This window comes from Oryctolagus cuniculus, chromosome 12, assembly GCF_964237555.1.
Source record: "Oryctolagus cuniculus chromosome 12, mOryCun1.1, whole genome shotgun sequence".
In the NCBI taxonomy this organism is placed as follows: Eukaryota; Metazoa; Chordata; class Mammalia; order Lagomorpha; family Leporidae; genus Oryctolagus; species Oryctolagus cuniculus.
The window spans coordinates 64,693,202-64,718,929 of NC_091443.1; the positions used below are offsets into that span (position 1 = coordinate 64,693,202).

Here is a 25,728-nt window from a genome sequence, read left to right on the forward strand (position 1 = left end):
CTGACTCCAATGTACAGTCAGCAGAACTCAGAATCACAAAGTTCAAAACCCTGTTCACAGTCACAGGCCAGAACGTGAAAGAGCTTCAGGTTCACCCAGGTCTGACGTCAAAGCTTTGGTTCTCCTGCTACAGCCACCAGATCTCAGACCGAGTTTTGCCTGGAGAACACATTAAAATACATTTTTCTAGATTCCCAGTCAAGACTGGTTAAGAAGACAGTAATACCAGCACAGTGCTTTTCTTTCAGGGTTGCTGATATGATTGAATGCAGTGAAGACTATTGGAGTGCTTAATAAACATGTTTAGCACAGATATGCTTATAATTTGTTTTAAAAATTATTTATCTCATTTCTGAGTTTCTAGTCAGGAAATACTTTTCTGATAACTAATTAGGCTTAAGAAGAACCGGGAATTCAGAAAAGGATGCCCAGCACTGTATGTTTTGGCATGGGAACCACATTATACATGAATACATTTAATTTATAATCTATCAGTAAAAGCTCTTATGAGTCTGATCCGTACTAATCACATTCTTCAAGCTTGATCATCCCTTTGAGAACTTACAAAACAGTTTGACATCAGTAAAGATGAGGAATGAAGTTCAAGGGACAAAAGGTATGAATTGTGTTAGGTGGGGGCTTCCTGGGGGTAAGGGTATTAGGTTTGGGCTGAAAAGTCAGTTTGTGACTTGTTATACAACCAACTGGTAAGACCGCCTGTTAGCACTTGTTAGCACATGGTGTTATCCTCCGCTCCAAAATACCACAGCTGGGAGTTGCTGCAACCAGAATCTCGGACAGACACACTTCCCTGGCTCCTTTAAAAAGCCCCCTGTCCCTCTCACTCCCCTTTCCCCAGCAGTGACAATAAGGTGATCAAGAAAGGTCTGGTTTTCTCTCTCTAGAGAAACCCTACGTGTTATTTACACACTCTCTCGAATGGGTCTTGTATTAAGTCGTATTTAAGTTAGCATTCTTTTCCACTGGCCAGGGAGGGTTGCTTGCTAGTTTACCTGTGGGCAAATACCTTAGCCTTTTTTTTTTCCCCCCAATATTCACAGTCACTCCGCAGGCACTCTGTAAACAGCTCCATGAAGAAAAGTTAAGCCGTTTCTCCAAGACCATACAGCTCAAAAAAACAGGGAAGGAGCGACTGGAAGTGCCTGGTATACCCAGTCACCCTCCCATAATTACCCAACCGTCTCACCGGGAGCCCAAGGACCCGGCTATCCAGGGGACGCGCAGGGAACGCCCGAGAGGTGAGAGCCAGGAAATCAGGAGAGGTGCTTTCCCGGCATGCTCTGCAGCACACCGAGGGGCGCCAGACGTATCCCGGCGTGCACCGGGGAGCGCCCAAGGGCGATGGTTCCCGGCTCCTGGAGGGGCACGCGAAGTTAAACCGACAGGGGTGAGCTTCCTGAGTTTTGAGATCCCGGTTTCTCGCTTCCCCTTTACGGCTGCAACCCTATAAAGGCGGAAAAGGACGTCCTCTAACTACTCTCCCTTTCCGCGTGCAAACGACTTTCGGAGCCGCTTCGAGCACGGTGCCAGGTGATTAGCGGTTAGGGGCGGGCCTGGAGCCAGCACGTGACCAGACCTGGCGGCCAATGACTTGCCGGGTGGTCCAGCAGCGCGAGGATTCCCGGACCTGCGAGCCGAGCGGCGCGTGGGCCGGCCGCGGTCGGCCCCGGCAGGTACGCGCAGGCGCCTTGCTCGCCACGCGCTCCGTCTTTCCCCACGCGCTCGGTGGCGTGTACTTGGCGCGAGGCGTTAAGATCCCGTCTGGGTGCTTTGGTGGGGAGGGTGGGCAGGGAGACGGTGGCGGCGCGGGGTGGGGGTGGGGTTACTGTGGCGTCACGTGCACGCCACAGCCAATCGCAGGCCGAGGCGCACCCACCGCCTTCCCCGGCGCCCCGGGGTGCGACGTGTTCTGTGAGGTTCGCCCCAGCCCTGACGACCGCAGCGTTCTTTCGAAGCGCGTGTGTGGCCTATAAAGTCTGGTCACGGGCTTTCGCGGCGTCCAGCTCCACCGTGAGCACGGACGACAAGTTCCCGGCAAAATGGCTGCTGGAGAGAGCCGCCTAGCAGGGGGAGCGCTGGGGCCGCGTGAAGGTCACATGACGCGGTTGGCAGCGCGTGCTGCTGGCGCGGGGACTGGGGGATGGGCGGGCACTGGCGCGGCGGGTCACGTGCCTCGCCCGCGCCGGCCGGCCGCGCTTTGCCCGCGTCTCCGCGGCGGCCAGATGGTCGGCGCTGACTCCTCCCACCTCGAAGCTTGGCGCGCCTCGGCGAGAAGCGGAGTGGAGTCGTGGAGGCGGCCGGGTTCCTGGCTTCTGGCTAGCTTTGTGGTTAGCAAGTCATGTTGCCCCTACTTTCGCATTTATCTTTGAGTCTGTAGAGGAGATTATGTTTTAGGGTTCCTCATGGTCCGTGAGGACCTAATCCCGATTTCGTGCAGATAACAACAACAACAAAAGTGATCAAGAACAACAGCAAACCTCTCCCAGTCTTTACCTCAGTGGTGTGGGAAACCTGGTGGAGGTAATTTGTAATACTCTAGTTTGCCCGTCTTCACCAATTCCGTTTATACTTTATGCTTAACCCACCACCTCATTTGAAAAATGCCATCTCTTAGACATCTAGTCCCTATGTGTTTCTTGAAGTCCAGAGGTATCTGTTAACTCAGGCGATAGGAAGCAGAAGTTGTTACCCGGGGCCGCTAGGCAGCGTGAGGCTGATTAGAAATCTTTTCCACTTGGTGGGCCGGTCTGTGTCAAGATTTGGAGGCTTCCTGGTGCCAGCCTAGGGCGTCTTTTCTGATCTCTGCTCCCAGTCCCACTCTCATTGCACCAGGGGTGGGGGGAAGGCCTTGGTGAAATGAAGCAAGCGTGGATTATATGTTTTCCATGTCACTGTTCATGTTTTATGGTCCCCTTTGCTTTATCTTCAGGAGCCTTCAAATTTTGTGAAAACACAATCTGGAAAATGTTTATTAAGCAATCATAATAATCGGTATCTATCATTTTGAACAATTATAGAACAATTATAATGATAGTTAAAATCTTCCTCGCATAGTATTCTTTTTTTTTTTTTTTCCCCACAGGCAGAGTGGACAGAGAGACAGAGAGAAAGGTCTTCCTTTTGCCGTTGGTTCACCCTCCAATGGCCACTGCGGCCAGCGCACCGCGCTGATCCGATGGCAGGAGCCAGGTACTTCTCCTGGTCTCCCATGGGGTGCAGGGCCCAAGCACTTGGGCCATCCTCCACTGCACTCCCTGGCCACAGCAGAGAGCTGGCCTGGAAGGGGGCAACCGGGACAGAATCCGGTGCCCTGACTGGGACTAGAACCCAGTGTGCCGGCGCCGCAAGGCAGAGGATTAGCCTATTGCGCCACGGTGCCGGCCCCTTGCATAGTATTCTGTGTTTCTTAATTCATTAGTGCTCATAACAAACCTGTGAGGTGACTACTGTTACCTCCACTTTACCAGTGAAGAAACTTGCCCAAGGTCATGTGCCTGCTAATTTTACATAAATGAAACTAACATTCATTAGGAAGATTCTGGTGAGATTTTTGAATAAGAAAAACGAAGAGGAACCTGTACTAATGGAGTTACAACTAAATATATGATAAAGTGATAAACAGTAGCTGTGGCATAGAGTAGCGGAACAGAATAGTAAGTCTGGAATTGTCTAAGATCATTTAGTATTTTAATGGTGACATTTCTTATTAGAGGGAAAAGGATTCTAGAATTATGTTGGAACAATTGGTTAAATGGGGGAAAAAGGAATCCTTACCTTAAAATTTAAATAATATCCAGATGAGTTAATTAAATATCAAATGTAAAATGAGTCAACTACTATGAAAAAATGGGTAAACAATATTTCAACCTTGAAATGAGATAGCTTTTCTAGGCCTGGCTAAACAGAATCGATAAAGGCAAAGATGAATAGAGTTATTATGTAAAATGGCTTCTACTTTGGAGAGACATAAAGGTCAGAGAAATTTATTCATTTGGTATTCTTTCAACATACACACTGTTTACTATGTGCTAACTAATTGTTTAGGTTTAGGATCTAGTCATAAGCAAATCCAGGCAAAATTATGGGGAAAAAAATGGAATCATGTGTTGGATAACTTTACTATATGAGCAAAAGATGTGACTAGGTAATCATATACAAAAAAAACCTATAAAAAGAAAATATTTTGTTATTTTTCACTTATGAGCAGTTCAAAACAGCACTTCTCCCCCTAGTCTAGCAGATTGCCATAGGTATAATCAAATGATAATATTTGGTGTTGGCATCAGAGCTGGGAAATTGGCACTTGCATACCCTGTGTTGGAATACTTGTAATTTTCTGAAGGATATTTTGGCTATACTTCTTTTTTTTTTTTTATTTTTTTTTATTTTTTTTTTATTTTTTTGACAGGCAGAGTGGACAGTGAGAGAGAGAGACAGAGAGAAAGGTCTTCCTTTGCCGTTGGTTCACCCTCCAATGGCCGCTGCGGCCGGCGCGCTGCGGCAGGCGCACCGCGCTGATCCGATGGCAGGAGCCAGGAGCCAGGTGCTTTTTCCTGGTCTCCCATGGGGTGCAGGGCCCAAGCACCTGGGCCATCCTCCACTGCACTCCCTGGCCACAGCAGAGGGCTGGCCTGGAAGAGGGGCAACCGGGACAGAATCCGGCGCCCCGACCGGGACTAGAACCTGGTGTGCCGGCGCCGCTAGGCGGAGGATTAGCCTATTGAGCCGCGGCGCCGGCCTATACTTCTTGAAAGCATTAAAAACCTATATGTGTGCGGGGGGGGGCGCGAGTGTTGTGGCACAGCAGATTAAGCTGCTGCCTGTGATGCCAACATTCCATTTGAGCACCAGTTCAAATCCCAGCTGCTCTACTTCTGATACAGCTCCCTGCTAATGCCTCTCGGAAGGCAACAGAAGATGGTCCAAGTAATTAGGCTTCTGCCACCCATGTGGGAGACCCAGATGGAGTTCCATGTTCCTGGCTTCTGTCTGGCCCAGCCCGGCCTTTGCAGCCATTTGAGAAATAACCTAGCGGATGGAAGATTGATCTGTCTCTTTTAAAATTATTTTTAAAGATTTATTTGAGAGGCAGAGTTACAGGCAGACAGAGGGAGAGACAGAGAAAAATCTTCCATCCGCTGGTTCGTTCTCCAAGTGGTTGCAATGGTAGAGCTGGGCTGATTTGAAGCCAGAAGCTTCTTCTGGGTCTCCCATGTGGGTACAGGGACTCAAGGACTTGGGTCATCTTCTAATACTTTCCTAGGTCATTAGCAGGGAGCTGGATCAGAAGTGGAGCAGCTGGGACCTGGACTGGTGCCCATCTGGGATGCTAGTGCCCCCGGCAGAGGTTTAACCTACTTACACCACAGTGCTGGCTACATGATCTGTCTCTTTCTTTCCCCCTTGTAACTCTGCCTTTTAAATAAATAAAATAAATCTTAAAAACAAACAACCCTTAATGTGGGGCGGGATTTTGGCACAGCATATTAAGTCCACACTTGGGTTGCTTACATCCCATGTTGGAGTGCCAATTTGAGTCCTGGCTATTTCACTTCTGTTCCAGTGTCTTGCTGATGCATTGTGGGAAGCAGCAGATGAGAACTCAAGTGATTGGGTCTCTGCCACCCTTGTGGAAGTCTAGATGGAGTGCCAGGATCCTAGCTTTGGTCTGGCCCAACCCTGGATTTTGGGGCATTTGAGGAGTGAACCAGTGGATGGAAGCTCGCTTTCTTTGTCATTCTTTCAATGAGATGAAAGTAAATAAACATTAAAAAAAAAATCTGTCTTTTAATTCATCAGCTTTTCTCATTTAAAAAAAAAAAAGATTTATTTATTTGAAAGGCGGAGTTACAGAGGCAGAAGCAGAGAAAGAGAGGTCTTTCAAATGTTGGGTGCAACAGCTGGAGCTGAACCGATCCAAAGCCAGGAGCCAGGAGCTTCTTTCAGGTCTCCTGTGTGGGTGCAGGGACCCAAGGACTTGGGCCATCTTCTGCTGCTTTCCCAGGCCATAACAGAGAGCTGGATCAGAAGTGGAGCAGGCCAGCGCCGCGGCTCAATAGGCTAATCCTCCACGTAGCGGCGCTGGCACACTGGGTTCTAGTCCCGGTCGGGCTGCCGGATTCTGTCCCGGTTGCCCCTCTTCCAGTCCAGCTCTCTGCTATGGCTGGGGAGTGCAGTGGAGGATGGCCCAAGTGCTTGGGCCCTGCACCCCATGGGAGACCCGGAGAGCACCTGGCTTCTGCCATTGGATTAGCGCAGTGCGCCGGCCACGGCGGCCATTGGAGGGTGAACCAACGGCAAAAGGAAGACCTTTCTCTCTGTCTGTCTGTCTCTCTCTCTCTCACTGTCCACTCTGCCTGTCAAAAAAAAAAAAAAAGTGGAGCAGCTGAGACAGCGCCCATGTGAGGTGCTGGCACTGCAGGTGGTGGCTCTACACAGTATACCACAGCACCATTCCCCAGAATTGAATTGTTTTAAAATTTTACTAATTTTTTTTTTTTTTGAAAGGCAGAGGGACAGAGAGAGAGTGAGTAAGAGAGAGCTTTTGTGCTCCCCATATGCCTGCAACAGCTGGGACTGGGCCTGGCTGAAGCTAGGAATCCGGAACTCCATCTGGATGACAGAGACCCATGTTCTTTAGCCATTATCTGTTTCCTCTCAGGGTGTGTTTTAGTAGGAAGTTGGATCAGAAGCGGAAGAGCAGGGATTTGAGTCAACACTTTGATACAAGATGCCAGTGTCCCAAGCGGCCACTGTTGTGCCAAATGCCTGCCCTTGAATTTTTAAAATTTTATTATTAATTTTAAAAATATTTACTTACTGAAAGCACTTACACGAGCAGTCTTCCAGCCACTGACTCACTCTCCAAATGGCTGCAACAGCCCAGGACTGGTCCAGGCCAAAGCCGGAACTCCATCCAGGTCTCCCATGTGAGTGGCAGGAACCCAAGCATTTGGGTCATCTTATGATGCTCTCCCAGGCATGTAAGCAGGAAGCTAGATCAGAAGTGGAGCCGCTGAGACTCAGACTGGCAGTCCTGTTCATGTAATATGCCATACCACAGTGCTGGCCCCCACATACCTGAGTTTTATACTTGCCCTACCTCCTGACTCCAGGTTTGCTAATGCAGACCCTGGGTGGCAGTGGTGATAGCTCAAGTAGTTGGGTTTCTGCCACCTAGGTGAGAGACCTACATTGCGTTTCTGGCTTCTGACCTCAGCCTGGCCCAGTTCTGGTCATAGCAGGCATTGGGAAGTGAACCAGTGGATGGGGGACTCTCTCAGTTTCTCTCTCTGTCTAAAAAAAAAAAAAAATTGAAATTCATTCATAATTTTTGGATAATAGACAATTTGATGAGCTTGTTGAAGACCTTTGTAGTCTACATGTCTTTCCATCTTTATCAGTAGGATTTATAGTCAGTAATCCAGTGATAAGCCTAATATAGAAAGAGAACATTGGAAATTATAATAAAAAATCACTAGCAAAGTTGCCTGAGGGCTAATTAAGAAAGGAATTTAAGGCAGTAGTACTGGAAAGCTTGTTTTAGCTGTCTTTAAACTGTTTCAGATCTCTGTTCTAGGAAGAACATTCTGGTGATCAAGAATTAGATCTTAATTAAAAGATTGGAAAGGAATTATCAATTGTGCATACTAGGAAGAAAACATAAATAGGATAGTTCAGGCCAATTAGGTAAATCCATTCATTGAACAGAATTGAAAAAGCCCAACTGCATGGCAGGTGTTGTATCAGGTGCTAGGGATTGAGCAGTGGTCAAAATAAAGTCCCTCTTCTGGAATTCATGTTAGTGGATAGACAGTAAGCTAGTAAATAATATGAAGAAAATAGAATAAGAGAGAATGATGGTGGTGGGTACGGTGGTTCTTTTAGATGGGTTGACAGGTAAGACTTCTCTGCAGTAACATTTGCAGAGAGACCTGAGTGATTGGAAGTAGATGTTGCCAGAATATTGACTGTTTCAAGTAGTGGGACTAAAGCAAAGACTCTGTAGTTAGCATCAGTTTGGCATTTTCAAAGAAGTGCAGGATGGCTAGTGTGCTAGGGGTATTAAGTGATGGTGGTGATGGTACACAGTGGGAGAAATGAGATTAGAAAGTTGGCAGGGCTCAGACTGTAGAGCCTTGTAGACCAAAAGACTTTTGGATTTTATTCTCACTCTTATGGAGTCCCATTAGGCAGTTTTGTGTAGTCAGTGATACAATCTAATTTATGTTTTAAGAATATATCTTTGTTGCAGTGGCAAGAGGTGCAGCAGACCCCTCGAGAAGTCATTGGAATGGTCTGATGAGGTATATGATAGTTTGGACCAGGGAGATAGTGATAGAGGCAGTGAGAGATGATTGAAGGTAGAACCTATAGGATTTGCTGATCTATTAGTTGTGGGAGGTGAGAGGAGAAATTAAAGATGATTCCAGGGGCCGGCACTGTGGTACAGTGAGTAAAGCCATTGGTTGCAACATGAGCATCCCATAGCAGATTGGCAATTCGAATCCTGGCTACTTTGCTGCTGCTGCTTCTAAATGATTTATTTTTGAGGGCAAAGTGATAGAGAGGGGGAGACAGAGAAGGGAGAAGGATCTTAATCTGCTGTGCTTGGGCTGGGAGCCTAGAACTTCTGGGTCTCCCTCTTGGGTGGCGCAAATCTGCTGCTTTCTCAGGCACATAGCAGGGAGTTGGATTGGAAGCAGAGCAGCTGGGTATCAGCCTTGTGTCCTGAAGTGGGATTCCTGCTCACAAGCAGTGTCTTAACCAGCTGTGTCTCAATGCCTTCCCACCCCTGCCCCCACTACTCTGCTTTACCATCTTTTTTTTTTTTTTTTTTTTTTTTTCTATTTGACAAGTAGAGTTATAGACAGTGAGAGAGACAGAGAGAAAGGTCTTACCTCCTTTGGTTCACTCCCCAAATGGCTGCTACAGCCAGAGCTGCGCTGATCCGAAGCCAGGAGTCAGGTGCCTCCTCCCGGTCTCCCATGCGGGCACAGGGGCCCAAGCACTTGGGCCATCCTCCACTGCCCTCCCGGGCCACAGCAGAGAGCCAGACTGGAGGAGGAGCAACCGGGACTAGAACAGGCGCCCATATGAGTTGCTGGCGCTGGAGGCAGATGAACTAAATGAGCCATGGTGCCGGCCCCACTACTCTGCTTTAGATCCAGCTTCTTGCTAATGTGCCTGAGAGGGCAGTGGAAGATGGCCCAAGTATTTGGGCCTTTGCCACTATTGGGAGACCAGAATGGAGTTCCTGGCTTCTGACATTGGCCTGGCCCAGACCTGGCTGTTGTGGCCATTTAAGTAGTGAACCAGTGAATGGAAGCTTTCTCTCGGTCTCTCCCTCCCTGTGTTTCTGCCTTTCAAATAAATAAATATATAAAAAAATTTTTAAAAATGATTCCAAGGTTTTTAGCTTGAACAACTTGTGTGATTTACAGAGATGAAAAACTGGAAGGAGCAAGTTTGGATGAAGAGTTTAGTTGTCTGTTGGGCTTGAGATGGGTACTTTTTTTGGTTTATTTTTAAAAGATTTATTTTAAAAAGTTACAGAGAGAGAGAGAGACAGACAGACAGACAGGTCTTCCATCTGCTGGTTCACTCCCCAGATGGCTGCAGTGGCTGGAGCTGAGCCAATCTGAAGCCAGGAGCTAGGAGCTTCTTCTGGGTTTTCTACATGGGTGTAGGGGCTGAGGACTTGGGCCATCCTCTGCTGCTTTCCTGGGCGCATTAGCAGGGAGCTGGATTGGAAATAGAGCAGCTAGGACTTGAACCGGCACCCATATGGGGTGCCGGCACTGCAGCCCAAGGCTTTAACACCCTGAGCCATAGTGCAAACCTCTTGAGATGTGTACTTGATATCCAGAAATAGACATTGAGTAGGGAGTTGATTGTTCTGACATTTTTGATCAGACTAGGGCTGTGAATATACACTGGGGAAGCTGTCCATATGTAGATGTTGTTTAAGAACATGAAGAGGAGGCTGGCGCCGCAGCTCACTAGGCTAATCCTCTGCCTTACGGCGCCGGCACACCGGGTTCTAGTCCCGGTCGGGGCGCCGGATTCTGTCCCGGTTGCCCCTCTTCCAGGCCAGCTCTCTGCTATGGCCCGGGAGTGCAGTGGAGAATGGCCCAAGTCCTTGGGCCCTGCACCCCATGGGAGACCAGGATAAGTACCTGGCTCCTGCCATCGGATCAGCGCGGTGCGCCGGCCGCGGCGGCCATTGGAGGGTGAACCAACGGCAAAGGAAGACCTTTCTCTCTGTCTCTCTCTCTCACTCTCTCACTGTCCACTCTGCCTGTCAAAAATAGAAAAAAAAACAAAAACAAAAACAAAAAAAAACCATGAAGAGGAGAGTCAATGGCCGTGCCTTGAGACTTCTTGGAATTCATGAAGGGGAATAGATTACATTATTTCCTTTATATTGGCATCAACACAGTATTTTCTGAGCAATATGTAAATGGTGTAATATACTTTAAAGTGTTTTTTTTTAAATTTTTATTCCTTTGTTTATTTTTTATTTGAAAGATGAGTAACCAGAGATCTTTTATTTGCTGGTTTACTCCCCAAATGCTTGCAACAGCCAAGACTAGGAAAGGCTGAAGCCAGAAGCCTGGAACAACATCCAGAACTCCTGTGTGGGTGGCAGTGGCTTAGGTACTTGGGCCATCTTCTACTGCCTCTTAGATGCACTAGCAGGAAGCTGGATCAGAAGTGAAGTAGCTGGGACTTGGACTAGGCACTTTAATATGAGATGTAGGTAATCCCAGGCAGCAGCCTACCCACTGTGCAACAGTGCCTGCCCTAAATGATATAATGTAAACAATGTCTTTGAGATGATTATATTGTAACTAGGCTCTTCCTGTTAGATGAATCCTCAGATTTCTGTCACTTTCCTGCCGAGGATTTCCACTTTCTCTGTCTTCTGAGGAAATAAACTCCAAACTTCATAGTTAATCATACCAGACCCATCACTGTTGGACTATCTTAGGTCTTCTCTAGCCTTTCTTTCTCACTTCTGCCATGCCTAATATGTCCTGCTCTTTTGTAGCCCTTTATGTGCCTGGAATAATTTCCCTCCCCCTCTTACTGTTCTTTGTCTCAAACTCTTATTCAGTCTTAGTGCCCACCTTAAATATTCTATATAATTTCCTGTAATTTCAGCAGATAGAAGTTGATGCCTCACTGAGTGGTACTTCCTCAAAGGTTTTGTTGTACTGTAATTTGTAGCTAAGTACAAAATCAGTTGGTATTTTAACTGACTTTTTAAAAAAAATATTTATTTGAAAGGCAGAGTTACAGAGAAGCAGAGGCAGAGGCACACACAGAGAGAGAGAGAGAGAGAAAGAGAGAAAGTCTTCTATCCACTGGTTTATTCCCTAAATGGCTGCGATGGCCAGAGCTGAGCCGATCCAAAGCCAGGAGCCAAAAGCTTCTTCCAGGTCTCCCACAGTGCTGGCCCTTTAACTGACTCTTATATTCATTTGTTTATCCAGTGCTTGACATGTGGTAGATGCTTAATGATAATGCTTAAAAAGTTTACAAGTTGTGTTTTGGCAAAAGATAGTAAATAATTGAAACTAGATCTTATAATACATGATTATATGGACTGTTAATTGAGTTTTTTTTTTATTATGGTGAGTTTTTTCTTTTAACGATACTCATTGTGATATAATTTAGCCAGTACAAAATTTGCTGAAATTATGTGAGTTAGCAATCTTGGTTCAGAGACATGTAAGGAATTTTTAATTTCTGGGGCTGATTGATGCTTATTCTTTGGAGGCAAGCTTTTATAAAAGATTTTTCCTTCACTTGCTCATTTGCCACCCACCTTCTCAGTAGTCAGGATTTCTATTTTAACATGACACGTGTATTTGGAGGTCTTTGCTGGAGAAGGAAGGGACCTAATGTAATAAATCCGGTAGAATCAGCAGTACTCGCCCCAGGAATGTCCTTTAGATTGTTGCGTGGAGCGAGGCTTAATGATGTGAATTGTTGGTGTGAGAGTTTCAGTGTAAGAGCCCAAAGTAGAGTTCATTATTTTGTCATTCAATCATAAGCATGTATGGAGCACCTACCATGTATGGGCACTGTATGAGGTGCTGTGAGGGACTTACAAAAGAAACAAAAGACATGCTTTCCTGCATAGGAGGCCCTTATAATTCAGTTGAGGAACTTAAGCAAGATTAAAAAGGAAATTTATCTTAACAAGAAGTCATCAGTAAGTGCTAATTGCTTTTTATTTTTGAAAGATTTATTGTTTATTTGAAAGGCAGAATTGGAGAGAGGGAGAGACAGAGAAATCTTAAATCTGCTTGTTCATTCCCCAAATGGCCGCAATAGCTGGGGTTGGGCCAGGTTAAAGCCATGACCTAGGAGCCAAGAGCTTCAAATGGGTCTCCCTTATGGGTACAGAGGCCCAAGCACGTGGGCCATTTTCTGCTGCTTTCCCAGGCACATTAGCAAGGAGCTTGATGGGAAGTGCAGCAATGGAGACATGAATCAGTGGCCATCTGGGATGCCAGAATTTCAGGCGACACCTTAACCTGTAATGCCAGGATGTCAGGCCCCCAGTACTTTGTATTTCTTAAGCCCATAGCTGTATTCTCAACGTTGTGTGCAATCTTATATTAGTTTTCAACATTTTAACTTGACTTGCAAGTACTGCATTTTCTCTTATTCTTTCTCTCTCTCTCTTTAAGATTTATTTTATTTATTTGAAAGAGTTACAGAGAGAGATAGAGACAGAAAGAGAGGTCTTCCATCTGCTGGTTCACTCCCTGAATGACTGTAATGGCCAAAGCTGAGCTGATCCGAAGCCAGGAGCCAGGAGCTTCTTCCAGGTCTCCCACACGGGTGCAGGGGCCCAAGGACTTGGGCCATCTTCTGCTGTTTTCCCTGGCCATAGCAGAGAGCAGGATTGGAAGTGGAGCAGCTGGGACTCCAACCGGCGCCCATATGGGATGCCAGCACTGCAGGCTGTGGCTTTAACCCACTGTGCCACACACCGGCCCCTATCCTTTCTCATTTCTAGTTTTAGTAGATATGAGTTCCATACAAATACTTTATTCTTTTACCCTTCTAAAGGAAATACATAATTTGAAGAGATACAATGTCATTAATCCTTTATAAGTGAAAAAAAGGCATAGTTCATATTTTTTGCTGTACGCATTCTTCTTGGGGATTATTTCTTGTTCTATCTAAGGGGACAGGGAAGTAGGGAGCAAGGTATAAAACTTGGAGATCAATTTAATGTGTATGGAAAGTATTTATTTTTGTATTTGAATTATAAAAGCACTATTTAGATGATATGGAAAATATAGATCAGCATTAAGAAGGAAATAAAACTATATAGAGACCAGTGTTTAGATGCTGGTTGAGATTCCTGTGTTCTGTGTTGTAGTGTCTTGGTTCGAGTTCTGGCTCTAGCTCTCAGTTCTAGCTTCCTGCTGGAAGAAGCTGCTGGCCCTCTCTTTTAGCCATTTAAAAATATAAAAAGCATTCTTAACTTATGGACCATACAAAAACAAATGTGGCGCAGTGAGTTAAGCTATCGCCTACAAAACTAGCATCCCATGTTAGGCGCCAGTTCAAGTCCTGGCTGCTCTACTTCAGATCCAGTTCCCTGCTAATATGCCTGTGAAAGCAGTGGAAGATGGTGCAAGTGCTTGGGCCCCTGTTACCCATGTGGGAGACCCAGATGGAAGTTCGAGGCTCCTGGCTTTGGCCTGATTCAATCCTGGGTGTTGGAGGCATCTAGGGGAATGAACCAGCAGATGGAAGGTCACTCTCTCTCTTTCTCTGTCTCTTACTCTGCCTTTCAAATAAATAAAATCTTTAAAAAGGAGAGGCAGAGAGAGAGAGAGAGAGAGAGAGAGAGAGAGAGAGAGATCCTGCTGGTTCACTCCCCAACTGGCCAGAGCTACTCTGATCAGGAGCCAGGAGCTTCTTCCAGGTCTCCCACACAGATGCAGGGGCCCAAGAACTTGGGCCATTCTCCACTGCTGCCCCAGGCCATAGCAGAGAGCTGGATGGGAAGTGGAGCAACTGAGACTCGATCTGGCGCGCATATGGGATGCCTGCGCTGCAGGCTGCAGCTTTAACCACTATGCCACAGCATCGGCCCCAATGAAATTGTTTTTAAAAATTTTTTTGACAGGCAGAGTGGACAGTGAGAAAGAGAGAGACAGAGAGAAAGGTCTTCTTCACCCTCCAATGGCCGCCGTGGCCGGCGCACTGTGGCCAGCGCACCGCGCTGATCTGAAGGCAGGAGCCAGGTGCTTCTCCTGGTCTTCCATGCGGGTGCAGGGCCCAAGCACTTGGGCCATCCTCCACTGCACTCCCGGGCCACAGCAGAGAGCTGGCCTAGAAGAGGGGCAACCGGGACAGAATCCGGCGCCCCGACCGGGACTAGAACCCGGTGTGCCGGCGCCGCAAGGCAGAGGATTAGCCTATTGAGCCCCCAATGAAATCTTAAAACAGATGACAGGAATTGGCCCACAAAGCTGTGGTTGCTGACCCCTGCTGTCTAGACATGCTACACAAGCAGCCCCACCAGTTCTTTCCCTGGTGTGGTGTCTCCTTTAAAGCTACACCCCCATCTTAGTCTCCGGGAAGTCAGAGTTTGTTTAGATCCTATTCTGGTGATGGAAGTGCTCTAATCAAACCTCTGTCACTGTGCTCATATGACTAATTATGTGTGTGATGAAACATATATAATAGAAAATTTGTGTAGCAATATTTAAGTTCTATTTTTCTTTTGCTGTAATTGACATATAATAACTGTACATGTTTGTCAATGTCTAGTGTGATAATTCAGTGCAAGGGTATTTTTTTTTTTGGTGCCCAGGACATTTACATTGTTGTGCAACCACAACCACCATCCAGCTCCAGAGTTTCCATCTTTCTGAACAGCAGCTCTGCCCATTTGACACTGACTGCCTGTGTTCCTCTCCCCTCTGCCCCTAGCAGCCACCATTCTACTTTCTGTCTCTAATTGGACTCTCCTGAAAGTGCAAGAGGAAAAAAATTGTTATTGTGTATATGGCTTTTTTCATTCTGGTAATGTGTTTAATTTTCTAAAAATATATTTATTTGAAAGGCAGAATTACAGGGAGAAGCAGAGAGAGAAGAGGAAGAGGGGGAGAGGAGAGGAGAGACTTAGGTATCCTCCATCTGCTGGAAAAGAGAGGAGAGACAGAGATCTTCCATCCACTGGGTCACTTCCCAAATTACCTCAACAGCTGGGGCTGGGCCAGGCCAAAGCCAGGAGTCCAGAACTCTATCCAGGTCTCCCACATGCATGACAAGGGCCCAAGCAAATTGGGCCATTTTCTCCTGCTTTCCCAGGTGCATTAGCAACGAGATGGATGGGAAACAGAACAGCCAGGACTGAAACTGGTGTTCCAGTATAGGATGCCGATGTTGCAAACGGCAGCTTAATCTATGCACTACACCGCTGGCCCTTGTCTTCAAGGTTTGTCTGTATCATGTTAGAATTGCCTTCTTTTTTACTTTTTAAAGTTTAAGACTATTATTATTTTTATGGCAGGTTCAGAGCAAAATTAAGAGGAAGTTATAGGGGCTGGCGCTGTGGTGCAGTGGGTTAATGCCCTGGCCTGAAGTGTCGGCATCCCATATGGCCGCCGGTTTGAGACCTGGCTGCTCCTCTTCCAGTTTAGCTCTCTGCTATGGCTTGGGAAAGCAGTGGAAGATAGCCCAAGTTCTTGGGCCCCTGCACCTGCGTGGGAGACCTGGAAGAAGCTCCTGGCTCCTGGCTTGGGATTGGCACAGCTCTGGCCATTCTGGCCAATTGGGGAGTGAACCAGCAGATGGAAGACCTCCCTCCCTTGCTCCTCCCCTCCCTCTCTCCCTCTCTTTCTGTCTCCCTCTCCCTCTCCCCTCTCTTTGTAACACTGACTTTCAAATAAATAAATAAATCTTTTAAAATAAGAGGAAGTTACAGATTTCCCATATACCCTATCTTTCATATATGCGTAGATTCCCCCATTGTTAACATCCCTCACCAGACTAGTACATTTGTTAGAATTGATAGCAGGCTGGCGCCGCGGCTCACTAGGCTAATCCTCCGCCTGTGGCGCTGGCATCCCATATGGGCATAGGTTCGTGTCCCGGCTGCTCCTTTTCCAATCCAGCTCTGCTGTGACCTGGCAAAGCAGTAAAGATGGCCCAAGTCCCACCCATGTGGGAGACCAGGAAGAAGCACCTGGCTCCTGGCTTCAGATCAGCACAGCACTGGCTGTTGTGGCCATCTGGGGAGTGAACGAACAGAAGGAAGACCTTTCTGTCTCTCCCTCTCACTGTCTGTAACTCTACCTCTCAAATAAATAAATAAAATCTTAAAAAAAAAAAAAAAAAAAAGAAAGCAGGAGCCTGTTACTCAGTCCCGGTCTCATATATGAGTGGCAGAGTCTCAAGTACTTGAACCATCACCTTCTGCCTCCCAGAGTGCACATTGAGAGGGGGATGGTGTTGGAACTGAAGCTGGGGCTCTAACCAGCTACTCAGGTGCCGGTGTGGGTGTCCTAAGTGGAGATTCAGCCACACACCAGACATTTACCTAGCAGTCCTTCCTGTTTGGGGCTGAATTCTCTGTTTGACTAGCCTCCTGTAAATTGGGGGTTCCCACAGCTGCCTCCTTGGGTTCAGTTAATTTGCAGGAGTGACTCCTGGAATTCAGGGAAACTCCTGATATTTACCCATTTTTTATAAAGAATTTAGATGAAGAGCCAGACTGAAGAATTTCCATGCCTTCTCCAGGTGTGCAACCTAACCCTAACCCTAACCCTAACCCCTAACCCCTAACCCTAACCCTAACCCCTAACCCTAACCCCTAACCCTAACCCCTAACACTAACCCTAACCCTAACCCCAACCCCAACCCCAACCCCAACCCCTACCCCAACCCCAACCCCTCTAAACCCCTATCCTTTTGAGTATTTGTGGAGGCTGCATTATGTAGGCACAGATGATCAAATCATTGGCTGTTGGTGGTTACATTAGCCCTGAGCCCTTCTCTACTCCCCTGAGCTTAGGGATTCAGGTGTCAATGTAGGACCAAAGGATCCAACCCTCTAATCATGGAGTTGTTTGCACTGGCAACCAGCCCTCATCCTGAGATGATCTGGGAGCCCACCAAGAGAGTTTTCTCATTAAAACACAAGATGCTCCTGTCACCTAAGAAATTACAAAGGTCTTAGGAGCTCTGTCTCAGGAACTGGGGTAGAGAACAAGTATGCATTTCTTAATATATCACAGTGTCACAGGAGGTATTTGAAACTTTTTTTGCCATTATGGCTTTCTAGCTCTTTTTTTCCAGTAAATGCCTGCTGATATAACAGAACTGGCTGGCTTGCCTTTTATGTATTTTTGTTTTACCCTGCCCACCTTCATTGAAGATACTATTACATGGCAAAACGTTCACAAGATGGATAGGAGGGAATAAATGAAGCAAAACCTCTGGAAAGTTTATACATTTTATAGTCTTTCCCAAATAATTTACTGATGATAGTACAGTTTCTAGGTGCTTTCTCAGAATTTGTGAAATGGCAGGAGATAAATTTGTTCTTGGTTGAAAATCAGAAACTGGGCCGGCGCCGCAGCTCAATAGGCTAATCCTCCGCCTGCGGCGCTGGCACACCGGGTTCTAGTCCCGGTCGGGGCGTCGGATTCTGTCCCGGTTGCCCCTCTTCCAGGCCAGCTTTCTGCTGTGGCCTGGGAGTGCAGTGGAGGATGGCCCAAGTGCTTGGGCCCTGCACCCCATGGGAGACCAGGAGAAGTACCTGGCTCCTGGCTTCGGATCAGTGCGGTGCGCCGGCCGCAGCGCGCCATCCGCAGCGGCCATTGGAGGGTGAACCATTGGTAAAGGAAGACCTTTCTCTCTGTCTCTGTCTCTCTCTCACTGTCCACTCTGCCTGTTAAAAAAAAAAAAAAAGAGCCAGATTGTAAATACTTTAGGCTTTGTGGGCCAAGAGATGTCTGTCTCAACAACTCAACCATGTTGTGTATTGTAAAAGCAGCCACAGATAATTTATAAATGAATGGATTTGTTGTATTCCAATGAAACGACTTTAAAAAACCAGCAGGTCTAGTGGTTATGACCCCTGTCATGAACCCATCACCTTTGCCATCCATGAAGATAGAATATGGTAAACTCTAGACTGGAAATCTTTCCTTCAGACTTTTTTTTTTTTTTTTTTTTTAAAGATTTTATTTATTTATTTGAGAGGTAGAGTTAGAGAAGGAAAGACAGGGAAGGGTCTTCTATTGGCTAGTTCATTCCCTAAATGGCTACAACAGCCAGAGTTGAGCCTATGCAAAGCCAGGAGCCAAGAATTCTTCTGGGGGCCGGCGCCGCCGCTCACTAGGCTAATCCTCTGCCTGCAGCACTGACACACCGGGTTCTATTCCCGGTCGGGGCACCAGATTCTGTCCCGGTTGCTCCTCTTCCAGTCCAGCTCTCTGCTGTGGCCAGGGAGTGCAGTGGAGGATGGCCCAAGTGCTTGGGCTCTGCACCTGCATGGAAGACCAGGAGAAGCACCTGGCTCCTGGCTTTGGATCAGCGCAGTGCGCTGGCCGCAGTGCGCCGGCCACAGCGGCCATTGTGGGGTGAACCAGCGTCTCTCTCACTGTCCACTCTGCTTGTCAAAAAAAAAAAAAAAAAAAAAAAATTCTTCTGGGTCTCCCACATGGGTGCAGGGGCCCAAACACTTTGGGCCGTCTTCTATTGCTTTCCCAGGCCATAATCAGAGAGCTGGATCAGAAGAGCACAGAACCAGAACTGGCACCCATACGGTTGCCAGCACCGCAGGCAGAGTCTTAGCCTACCAAGCCGCATTGCCAGCCCTTTCTTCCAGAATTTTTAAAGGTCTTATGTCTGGCTTTCAATGTTCCTTTTGAGTGATCCTTTGCTATTCTGTTTCTTGATTGGTTGTTTAAACCAGTCTTTTCTGCTTTGTTTCTCTAGAGATTTCTCCAGGGTTCCTAGCACTTTTTGTGTACCTCTTTCAGGTTACTTAAATTCTCATCACTTTTCTTTCTTTTTTTTTTTTTTTAAGATTTTATTTATTTATTTGAAAGAGTTACAGAGAGAGGAGAGAGGAGAGACAGAGATATTCCATCCATTGGTTAACTCTCCAAATGGCTGCAACGGCTGGGGCCAGGCCAGGCCAAAGCCAGGAGCCAGAAGCTTCTTCCAGGTTTCCCACGAGATCCAGGGCCCCAAGGACTTGTGCTATCTTCTACTGCTTTTCCAGGCCATTAGCAGGGGGCTGCATGGGAAGCAGAGCAACTTGGACTCTAACTGGTACCCATATGGAATACCAGCACTGCAGACAGTGACTTAACCCAGTGTGCCACAGCCCTGGCCCCCTCTTCACTTTTCCTTATCAATATAATAGGAATAATAGTGTCAACCTCGAGAATTAATAAAATAATAATATCTACCTTTAAGAATTAATAAGATAAAGAAGGTAAAGTACTGAAAACAGTGGTTTACATATAGTAAGCCCTCAGTAAATAGCTGTTGCTATAATACAGTCATCAACATGGTCTGTCTGAGGCATTTCACTAAAATGCTTTCGTGAGTTTTGACAGTCTCTGACCACCTCTTGAGACTCTGGGGTTCCTCTGGTATGAAATCTTGATTTCAGAGACAAAATCTGGGATAGTTTGAAGTGGTACTTGAGGGCTTTAGGATTAAAGGATGAGCCTAAAATAGGCATATAAGAATTGGGTTCCCAGCTGCACTCAGCAGGCTTGGAGGGAGAGGTTAGAATACCCTATCTTCAGGGCTGGCGCTGTGGTGCAGTGGGTTAATGCCCTGGCCTGAAATGACGGGATCCTATATGAGTGCCGGTTGGAGACACGGCTGCTCCACTTCCTGTCCAGCTCTCTGCTATGGCTCGGGAAAGCCGTAGAAGATTGCCCAAGTCCTTGGGCCCCTGCACCCACGTGGGAGACCCGGAAGAAGCTCCTGGTTTTGGATCGGTGCTTCTCCAGCTGTTGCGGCCATCTGGAGAGTGAACCATCGGATGGAAGATCTCTCTCTCTCTCTGCCTCTCCTCTCTCTGTGTAACTCTGACTTTCAAATAAATAATAAATAAATCTTATAAAAAAAAGAATACACTATCTTCCTCTATGCACTTGTCACTTCCTTGGGATTATGTGTGTATTGGTGCCAATCGTGGAGTTTTCCAAGCTGTTAACTGTATTTATATTTTCAAAATGAAAGCTTTTCAACACTGCAGGTTACTTTGCAGTTCTATTAAAGTGTTACAGCTTCCTTTTTAAATAGTACATTATTAAGGCCAATATTTTATTTTTTCACTAAGACTTTAAGATAATTAGATCAATGTTGGTGCCGTATGAAATAGCAGATTTGAAAAGAGTTGACTTTTCCAGATTGTGATTTAGTTCAGAAGAAAAATTTCCTCAAACTCTCCTAAATTTTGTTTTTTGAGGATATTGTATTCTGAATGGCATATTAGTAAAAATGTGGGTAGGAATAGCCGTTTGTTTCATTTTTAAGGGAATTTGAGAGACTTGGGAGGGGGGTAGTGGGGGAGGGAGAGAAAGATACAGAAAGAGAGTGCTTCTCACTAGTTCACTTCCCAAATGCCCACAATGCCCTGGAGGGATGGGGTGGTGAGGTGAGGAGCCAGGAACTCAATCAAGTCCCCCATATGGGTGACAGAAATCCAACTACTTGAGTCATCACTGTTGCCTCTCGTGGGATTTTTATGTTAATACAGTTATAAAATAGAATTTTTAATTTTAATTAAAATACGATTTTTAGTTTTATATTTTTATGAAAGAAGGAGTCCAAGAAAGCAAAAATTCCTTGGGCCCATACAAGTCATAATGTGGCTATGTTTGGAACGATGGAAACTAAGGTAACTATTTTTTCTTTCTTGAGGTGAGGAAGAAGTAGCAGCTGTCAGTAAGGAAGTTGGAGAGCATATGACAAACTTTGCCTTAGATAAATGAATTGTGGGACATTTGTGGAGAGAAGTGGATTATATAATGCATTTTTTCCCTAGAAGTTATTCTTAAGCTGCCTAAGGCAAGTTCTGTGACTCACTTTCTACACGACAGGGAACAAGTTCTGGGGATATAATATAAGCCCTTTTTCCAAGGTAGTCTAATATGTTAGTGACAAAATAAGAACTCTTTCTTTTAAAAAAAAATAAAGTTTTTTTTTTGTTTGAAAAGTAGAGAAGAGATCTGTTTGATGGTTTACTTGCCAAAAGTGGGGGCTGAGTCAGGCTGAAGCTAGGAGGTGGGAACTCAGTCCTGGTCTTCTACGTAAGAAACATGAACATAAGTACTTTGAACCTCATAGGGTGTGTGTGAACAAGATGGATCAGAAGCAGAGGAGAGACTCAAACCAGGCACTTAAGTGGGTCTCCCAAATGACATAATTAACTAATTAATTAATTAATTTTGGAAGAATTGCAGAAAGAGAGGGAGAGACACAAACAGAGTTTCCGTCTGCTGATTCACTTCCCAGATGGCCTCAATGGCTGGAACTGGGCCAGGCCAAATCCAGGAGCCAGGAGCTTCATCTGGGTGGCAGGGTCCCAAACACTTGGGCCATCTTCTGCTTTTCTCAGGCAATGAGTAGGGAGCTGAATCTGAAGTGGAATAGTTGGAACTTGAACAAGTGCGCATATTGAATGCCAGCATCTCAGGTGGTGGCTCTACCTACTATGTTACACACTGGCCCCTCTAAGTGACATCTTTTTTTTTTTTTTTTTTTTTTTTAAGATTTATTTATTTATTTGAAAGTCAGAGTTACACAGAGAGAGGAGAGGCAGAGAGAGGGAGGTCTTCTGTCTGATGGTTCACACCCCAGATGGCTGCAACGGCCAGAGCTGCACCAGTCCAAAGCCAGGAGCCAGGAGCTTCTTCTGGGTCTCCCAATTGAGTGCAGGGGCCATCTTCCATTGCTTTCCCAGGCCGTGGCAGAGAGCTAGATCGGAAGAGGAGCAGCCAGGACTAGAACAGGTGCCCATATGGGATGCCAGAACTTCAGGTCAGGGTGTTAACCTGCTGTGCCATAGCGCCGGCCCCATCTAAGTGAAATCTTAACTGCTGTACCAAACACTTTTTCCAAGAACTCAATTCTTAAGTTGCATCTTTGGGTTTTGTTTTTAGTCATACTAAGCACATTAGTTTTTTTTTTTTTTTTTTTTTTTTTTTTTTTTTTTTTTATATTTTATCTATTTATTTTGAGAGGGAGAGTTATAGAGAGGGAGGTCTTCCATCTGCTGGTTCCCTCCCCAAATCGCCACAGTGGCCCAAGCTAGGCTGATCTGAAGCTAGGAGCTAGGAGCTGCTTCTGGGTCTCCCACATTGGTGTGGGTACTCAAGCACTTGGGCTATCTTCCACTGCTTTCCCAGGCCATAGCAGAGAGCTGGATCGACTCAAATTGACACCCGTAGAGGATGCTGGTGCAACAGGCAGAGGCTTTAGCCCGCTACGCTGTAGTGCCAGCCCCTCCCCCCATTAGCTTTTTTTTTTTTTTATAGATTTATTTATTTTACTTGAAAGTCAGAGTTGCAGAGAGGTCTTCCATCCACTGGTTCACTCACCAAATGGCTGCAACGGCCAGAGCTGGGTCGATCCGAAGCCAGGAGCCAGGAACTTCTTCCGGGTCTCCAACACGGGTGCAGGGGCCCAAGGGCTTGGGCCATCTTCTACTGCTTTCCTAGGCCCCAAGCTTTTTTAAAAATAAAGATATTTTGTCACTAGGCTAATTCTCCGCCTTGTGGCGCCGGCACACTGGGTTCTAGTCCCGGTCGGGGCACTGGATTCTGTCCCGGTTTCCCCTCTTCCAGGCCAGCTCTCTGCTGTGGCCCGGGAGTGCAGTGGAGGATGGCCCAAGTGCTTGGGCCCTGCACCCCATGGGAGACCAGGAGAAGCATCTGGCTCCTGCCTTCAGTTCAGTGCGGTGTGGCGGCCATTGGAGGGTGAACCAATGGCAAAGGAAGACCTTTCTCTCTGTCTCTCTCTCTCACTGTCCACTCTGCCTGTCAAAAAATAAAAAATAAATATTTATTTAAAAAAAAAAAAGATATTTTGGGGCTGGCACTGTGGCTTAGCGGGTAAAGCCACTGCCTGAGATTCTGGCATCCCATATGAGCGCTGGTTCTAGTCCCGGCTGCTCTACCTCCCATCCAACTCGCTATGGCCTGGGAAAGCAGTAGAAGCTGGCCCAAGTCCTTGGGCTCTCATACCTGCATGGGAGACCTGGGAAGAAGCTCCTGGCTTCTGGCTTCAGATAGTGCAGCTCCAGCCAATGCGGCCAACTGGGGAGTGAACCAGTGAATGGAAGACCTCTCTCTCTGTCTCTACCTCTCTCTGTAACTCTGTCTTTCAAATAAATAAAATCAATCTTTTAAAAAATCATATAAAAAAAAGAATCACTGCCATTTAGGTTTGCTGTAAGACTAGGGAAGGCTGAGAATATAAAAGCCTCTGTTTTTTTGTTTTTGGAAAAGGACAAGCCATTTATTAACCCCACTCCTCTAGCACCAGATGACCCTTGGACTTCTGGGGATGCGGGGGCCAGAAACAGGATGCCAGAGCCTCAGAGCAGCACACAAGTTTCTTCCAATATGTATCCCAAGCTGCTCCCCACATACAGACACAGCCCTCTCTGATACATGGAGCCAGCCCTTTTTCTCACTGTCTGAGAATAGCTGCCCAAGGAGAGCCTTTTCTGTGCTGACCTGGCAGGTTCCAGGTTTGGGGCATCAGCAGTCTCAGAAATTTTTGGGACCTGGCTTGCCTGTATGCACGGAACATGATTGGGGAACTCTGGAGTGTGGGAGGCACTGGAGGCTGTGTTCCAGGACTTTCACTGCCCCAGGTCCTCTGCACTATGGATGGAGCTCTTTTAGCTGTGCATCCATGTCTTTAGGGAGCTGCCATGTCTCCAGGAAGAGGCAGAAATGGTAAATTTCTGTAATTCCACTCTTGTTACCCCATAGCTGACCAAAGAGCTGGGTGCTTGGCAACCATGGCTTAATCTGCATGAGACAGGCCCAAGCCACCTTTTAATGGAAGCTTACTGTCTGTCAGGTATTGTATTTAAGTGCACTGTCTTAAGCATCCTTATCTAAGTTAATCTCTTAAGTGGTTTCTTCCTCCTGACCTTACCCTCTTACAGTATTTCTTTTTTTGAAGATTTTTAAAAAAATGTGTATTTAGGGGGCCGGCGTGGTAGCTCACTTGGTTAATCCTCCTCCTGCAGTGCCAGCATCCCATATGGGCACCGGGTTCTAGTCCCAGTTGCTCCTCTTCCAGTCCAACGCTCTGCTGTGGTCTGGGAGGGCAGTGGAGGATGGCCCAAGTGCTTGGGCCCTGCACCTGCATGGGAGACCAGGAAGAAGCACCTGGATTTGGATCGGCGCAGCGCTGGCCGTAGCAGCCATTTGGGGAGTGAACCAACAGAAGGAAGACCTTTCTCTTTGTCTCTCTCTCTCACTGTCTATAACTCTACCTGTCAAATAAATAATAAATAAATAAAAAGATGTATTTATTTATTTAAAAGGCAGAGTTGCAGAGAGAGAGAGAGAGAGAGAGAGAGAGAGAGAGAGATATCTTCCATCTGCTGGTTCACTCTCCAAATAGCCACAATAGCTGGGGCTGGGCTAGGCTAAAGCCAGGAGCCAGGAGCTTCTTCTGGGTTTCCCATGCAGGTCAGAGGCCCAAGGACTTGAACCGTCCTCCCCCCCGCCTTCCCATTTATTCATTTGAAGACAGAGTTACAGAGAAACAGAAGCAAAGAGAGGTCTTCCATCCACTGGTTCACTCTCCAGATGGCCACAATGGCCGGAGCTGCACCCATCCAAAGCCAGGAGCCAGGAGCTTCTTCTAGGTCTACCACATACATGAGTGCAGGGACCCAAAGATGAGCCATCTTCTACTGCTTTCCCAGGTCATAGCAGAGAGCTGCATGGGAAGTGGGGCAGCTGGGACTAGTACACATATCAGATGCTGACACTGCAGGTGGAGGCTTTACCTGCTACGCCACAGTCTGGCCCCCTAGTATTTCTTAATATGCCAGACAGAGAGGCTGTTAAATCAGAGAGACTGATGCTATTATTGTAAGGTCATGTCTCTGCTCAAAATCTTCCAGGAACCAGGAGCTTCTTCTGGGTCCCCCATGGCGGGTGGCAGGGGCCCAGATATTTGGGCCATCTTCTGCTACTTTTCCTAGGCCATTAGCAGGGACTGGAACCAGCACCCACATGGAATGCCAGCGTTGTAGGCAGGGGTTTTTACCTGCTATTCCACAAAGCCAGCCCTTTAGGATTTATTTATTTAAAAGAGTGATAGAGAGAAGGGAAAAATAGAAAAATCTTCTAGCCATTGTACACTCTCCAGATGCTTGCAACAGCTGGGGCTAGACCAGGCCAAAGCCCAGAGTCTAGAGCTTCATCTTGGTCTCTCATGTGAGTGGCAGGAACCCAAGTACTTGAGCTATCTTTTGCTTTTCCATATACATTTGCAAGGAGCTGGGATCCTGAAGCTTAACATCACAAGTGGAGGATTAACCTACTGTGCCATAATGCAGGCCCCAGAATCTCATGGATTTCTCTTGTTGCCCTTTGAAGATATTTGAGCAGAAGAATGATATTGAAAGATAATGATTTTTTAAAAATATTTATTTTATTT

At 46.6% G+C, this 25,728-nt stretch overlaps 1 protein-coding gene across 15 annotated transcripts in view; it reads left to right on the top strand.

The window, feature by feature from the left end:
- The first annotated feature begins 1,290 nt into the window (after nucleotides 1-1,290).
- Nucleotides 1,291-25,728, top strand: part of MGA (MAX dimerization protein MGA) — a 154,432-nt gene continuing 129,994 nt past the window's right edge. For 7 of the 15 annotated variants that reach the window (XM_008269141.4, XM_070054032.1, XM_070054025.1 and 4 more), the window contains exon 1: nucleotides 1,314-1,694. The gene's annotated coding sequence lies outside the window, so the exon portion shown is untranslated. Of the gene's footprint in view, nucleotides 1,695-25,728 lie in introns of all 15 variants that reach the window. The other 8 variants (XM_008269142.4, XM_070054033.1, XM_070054020.1 and 5 more) reach the window with 2 other exon arrangements.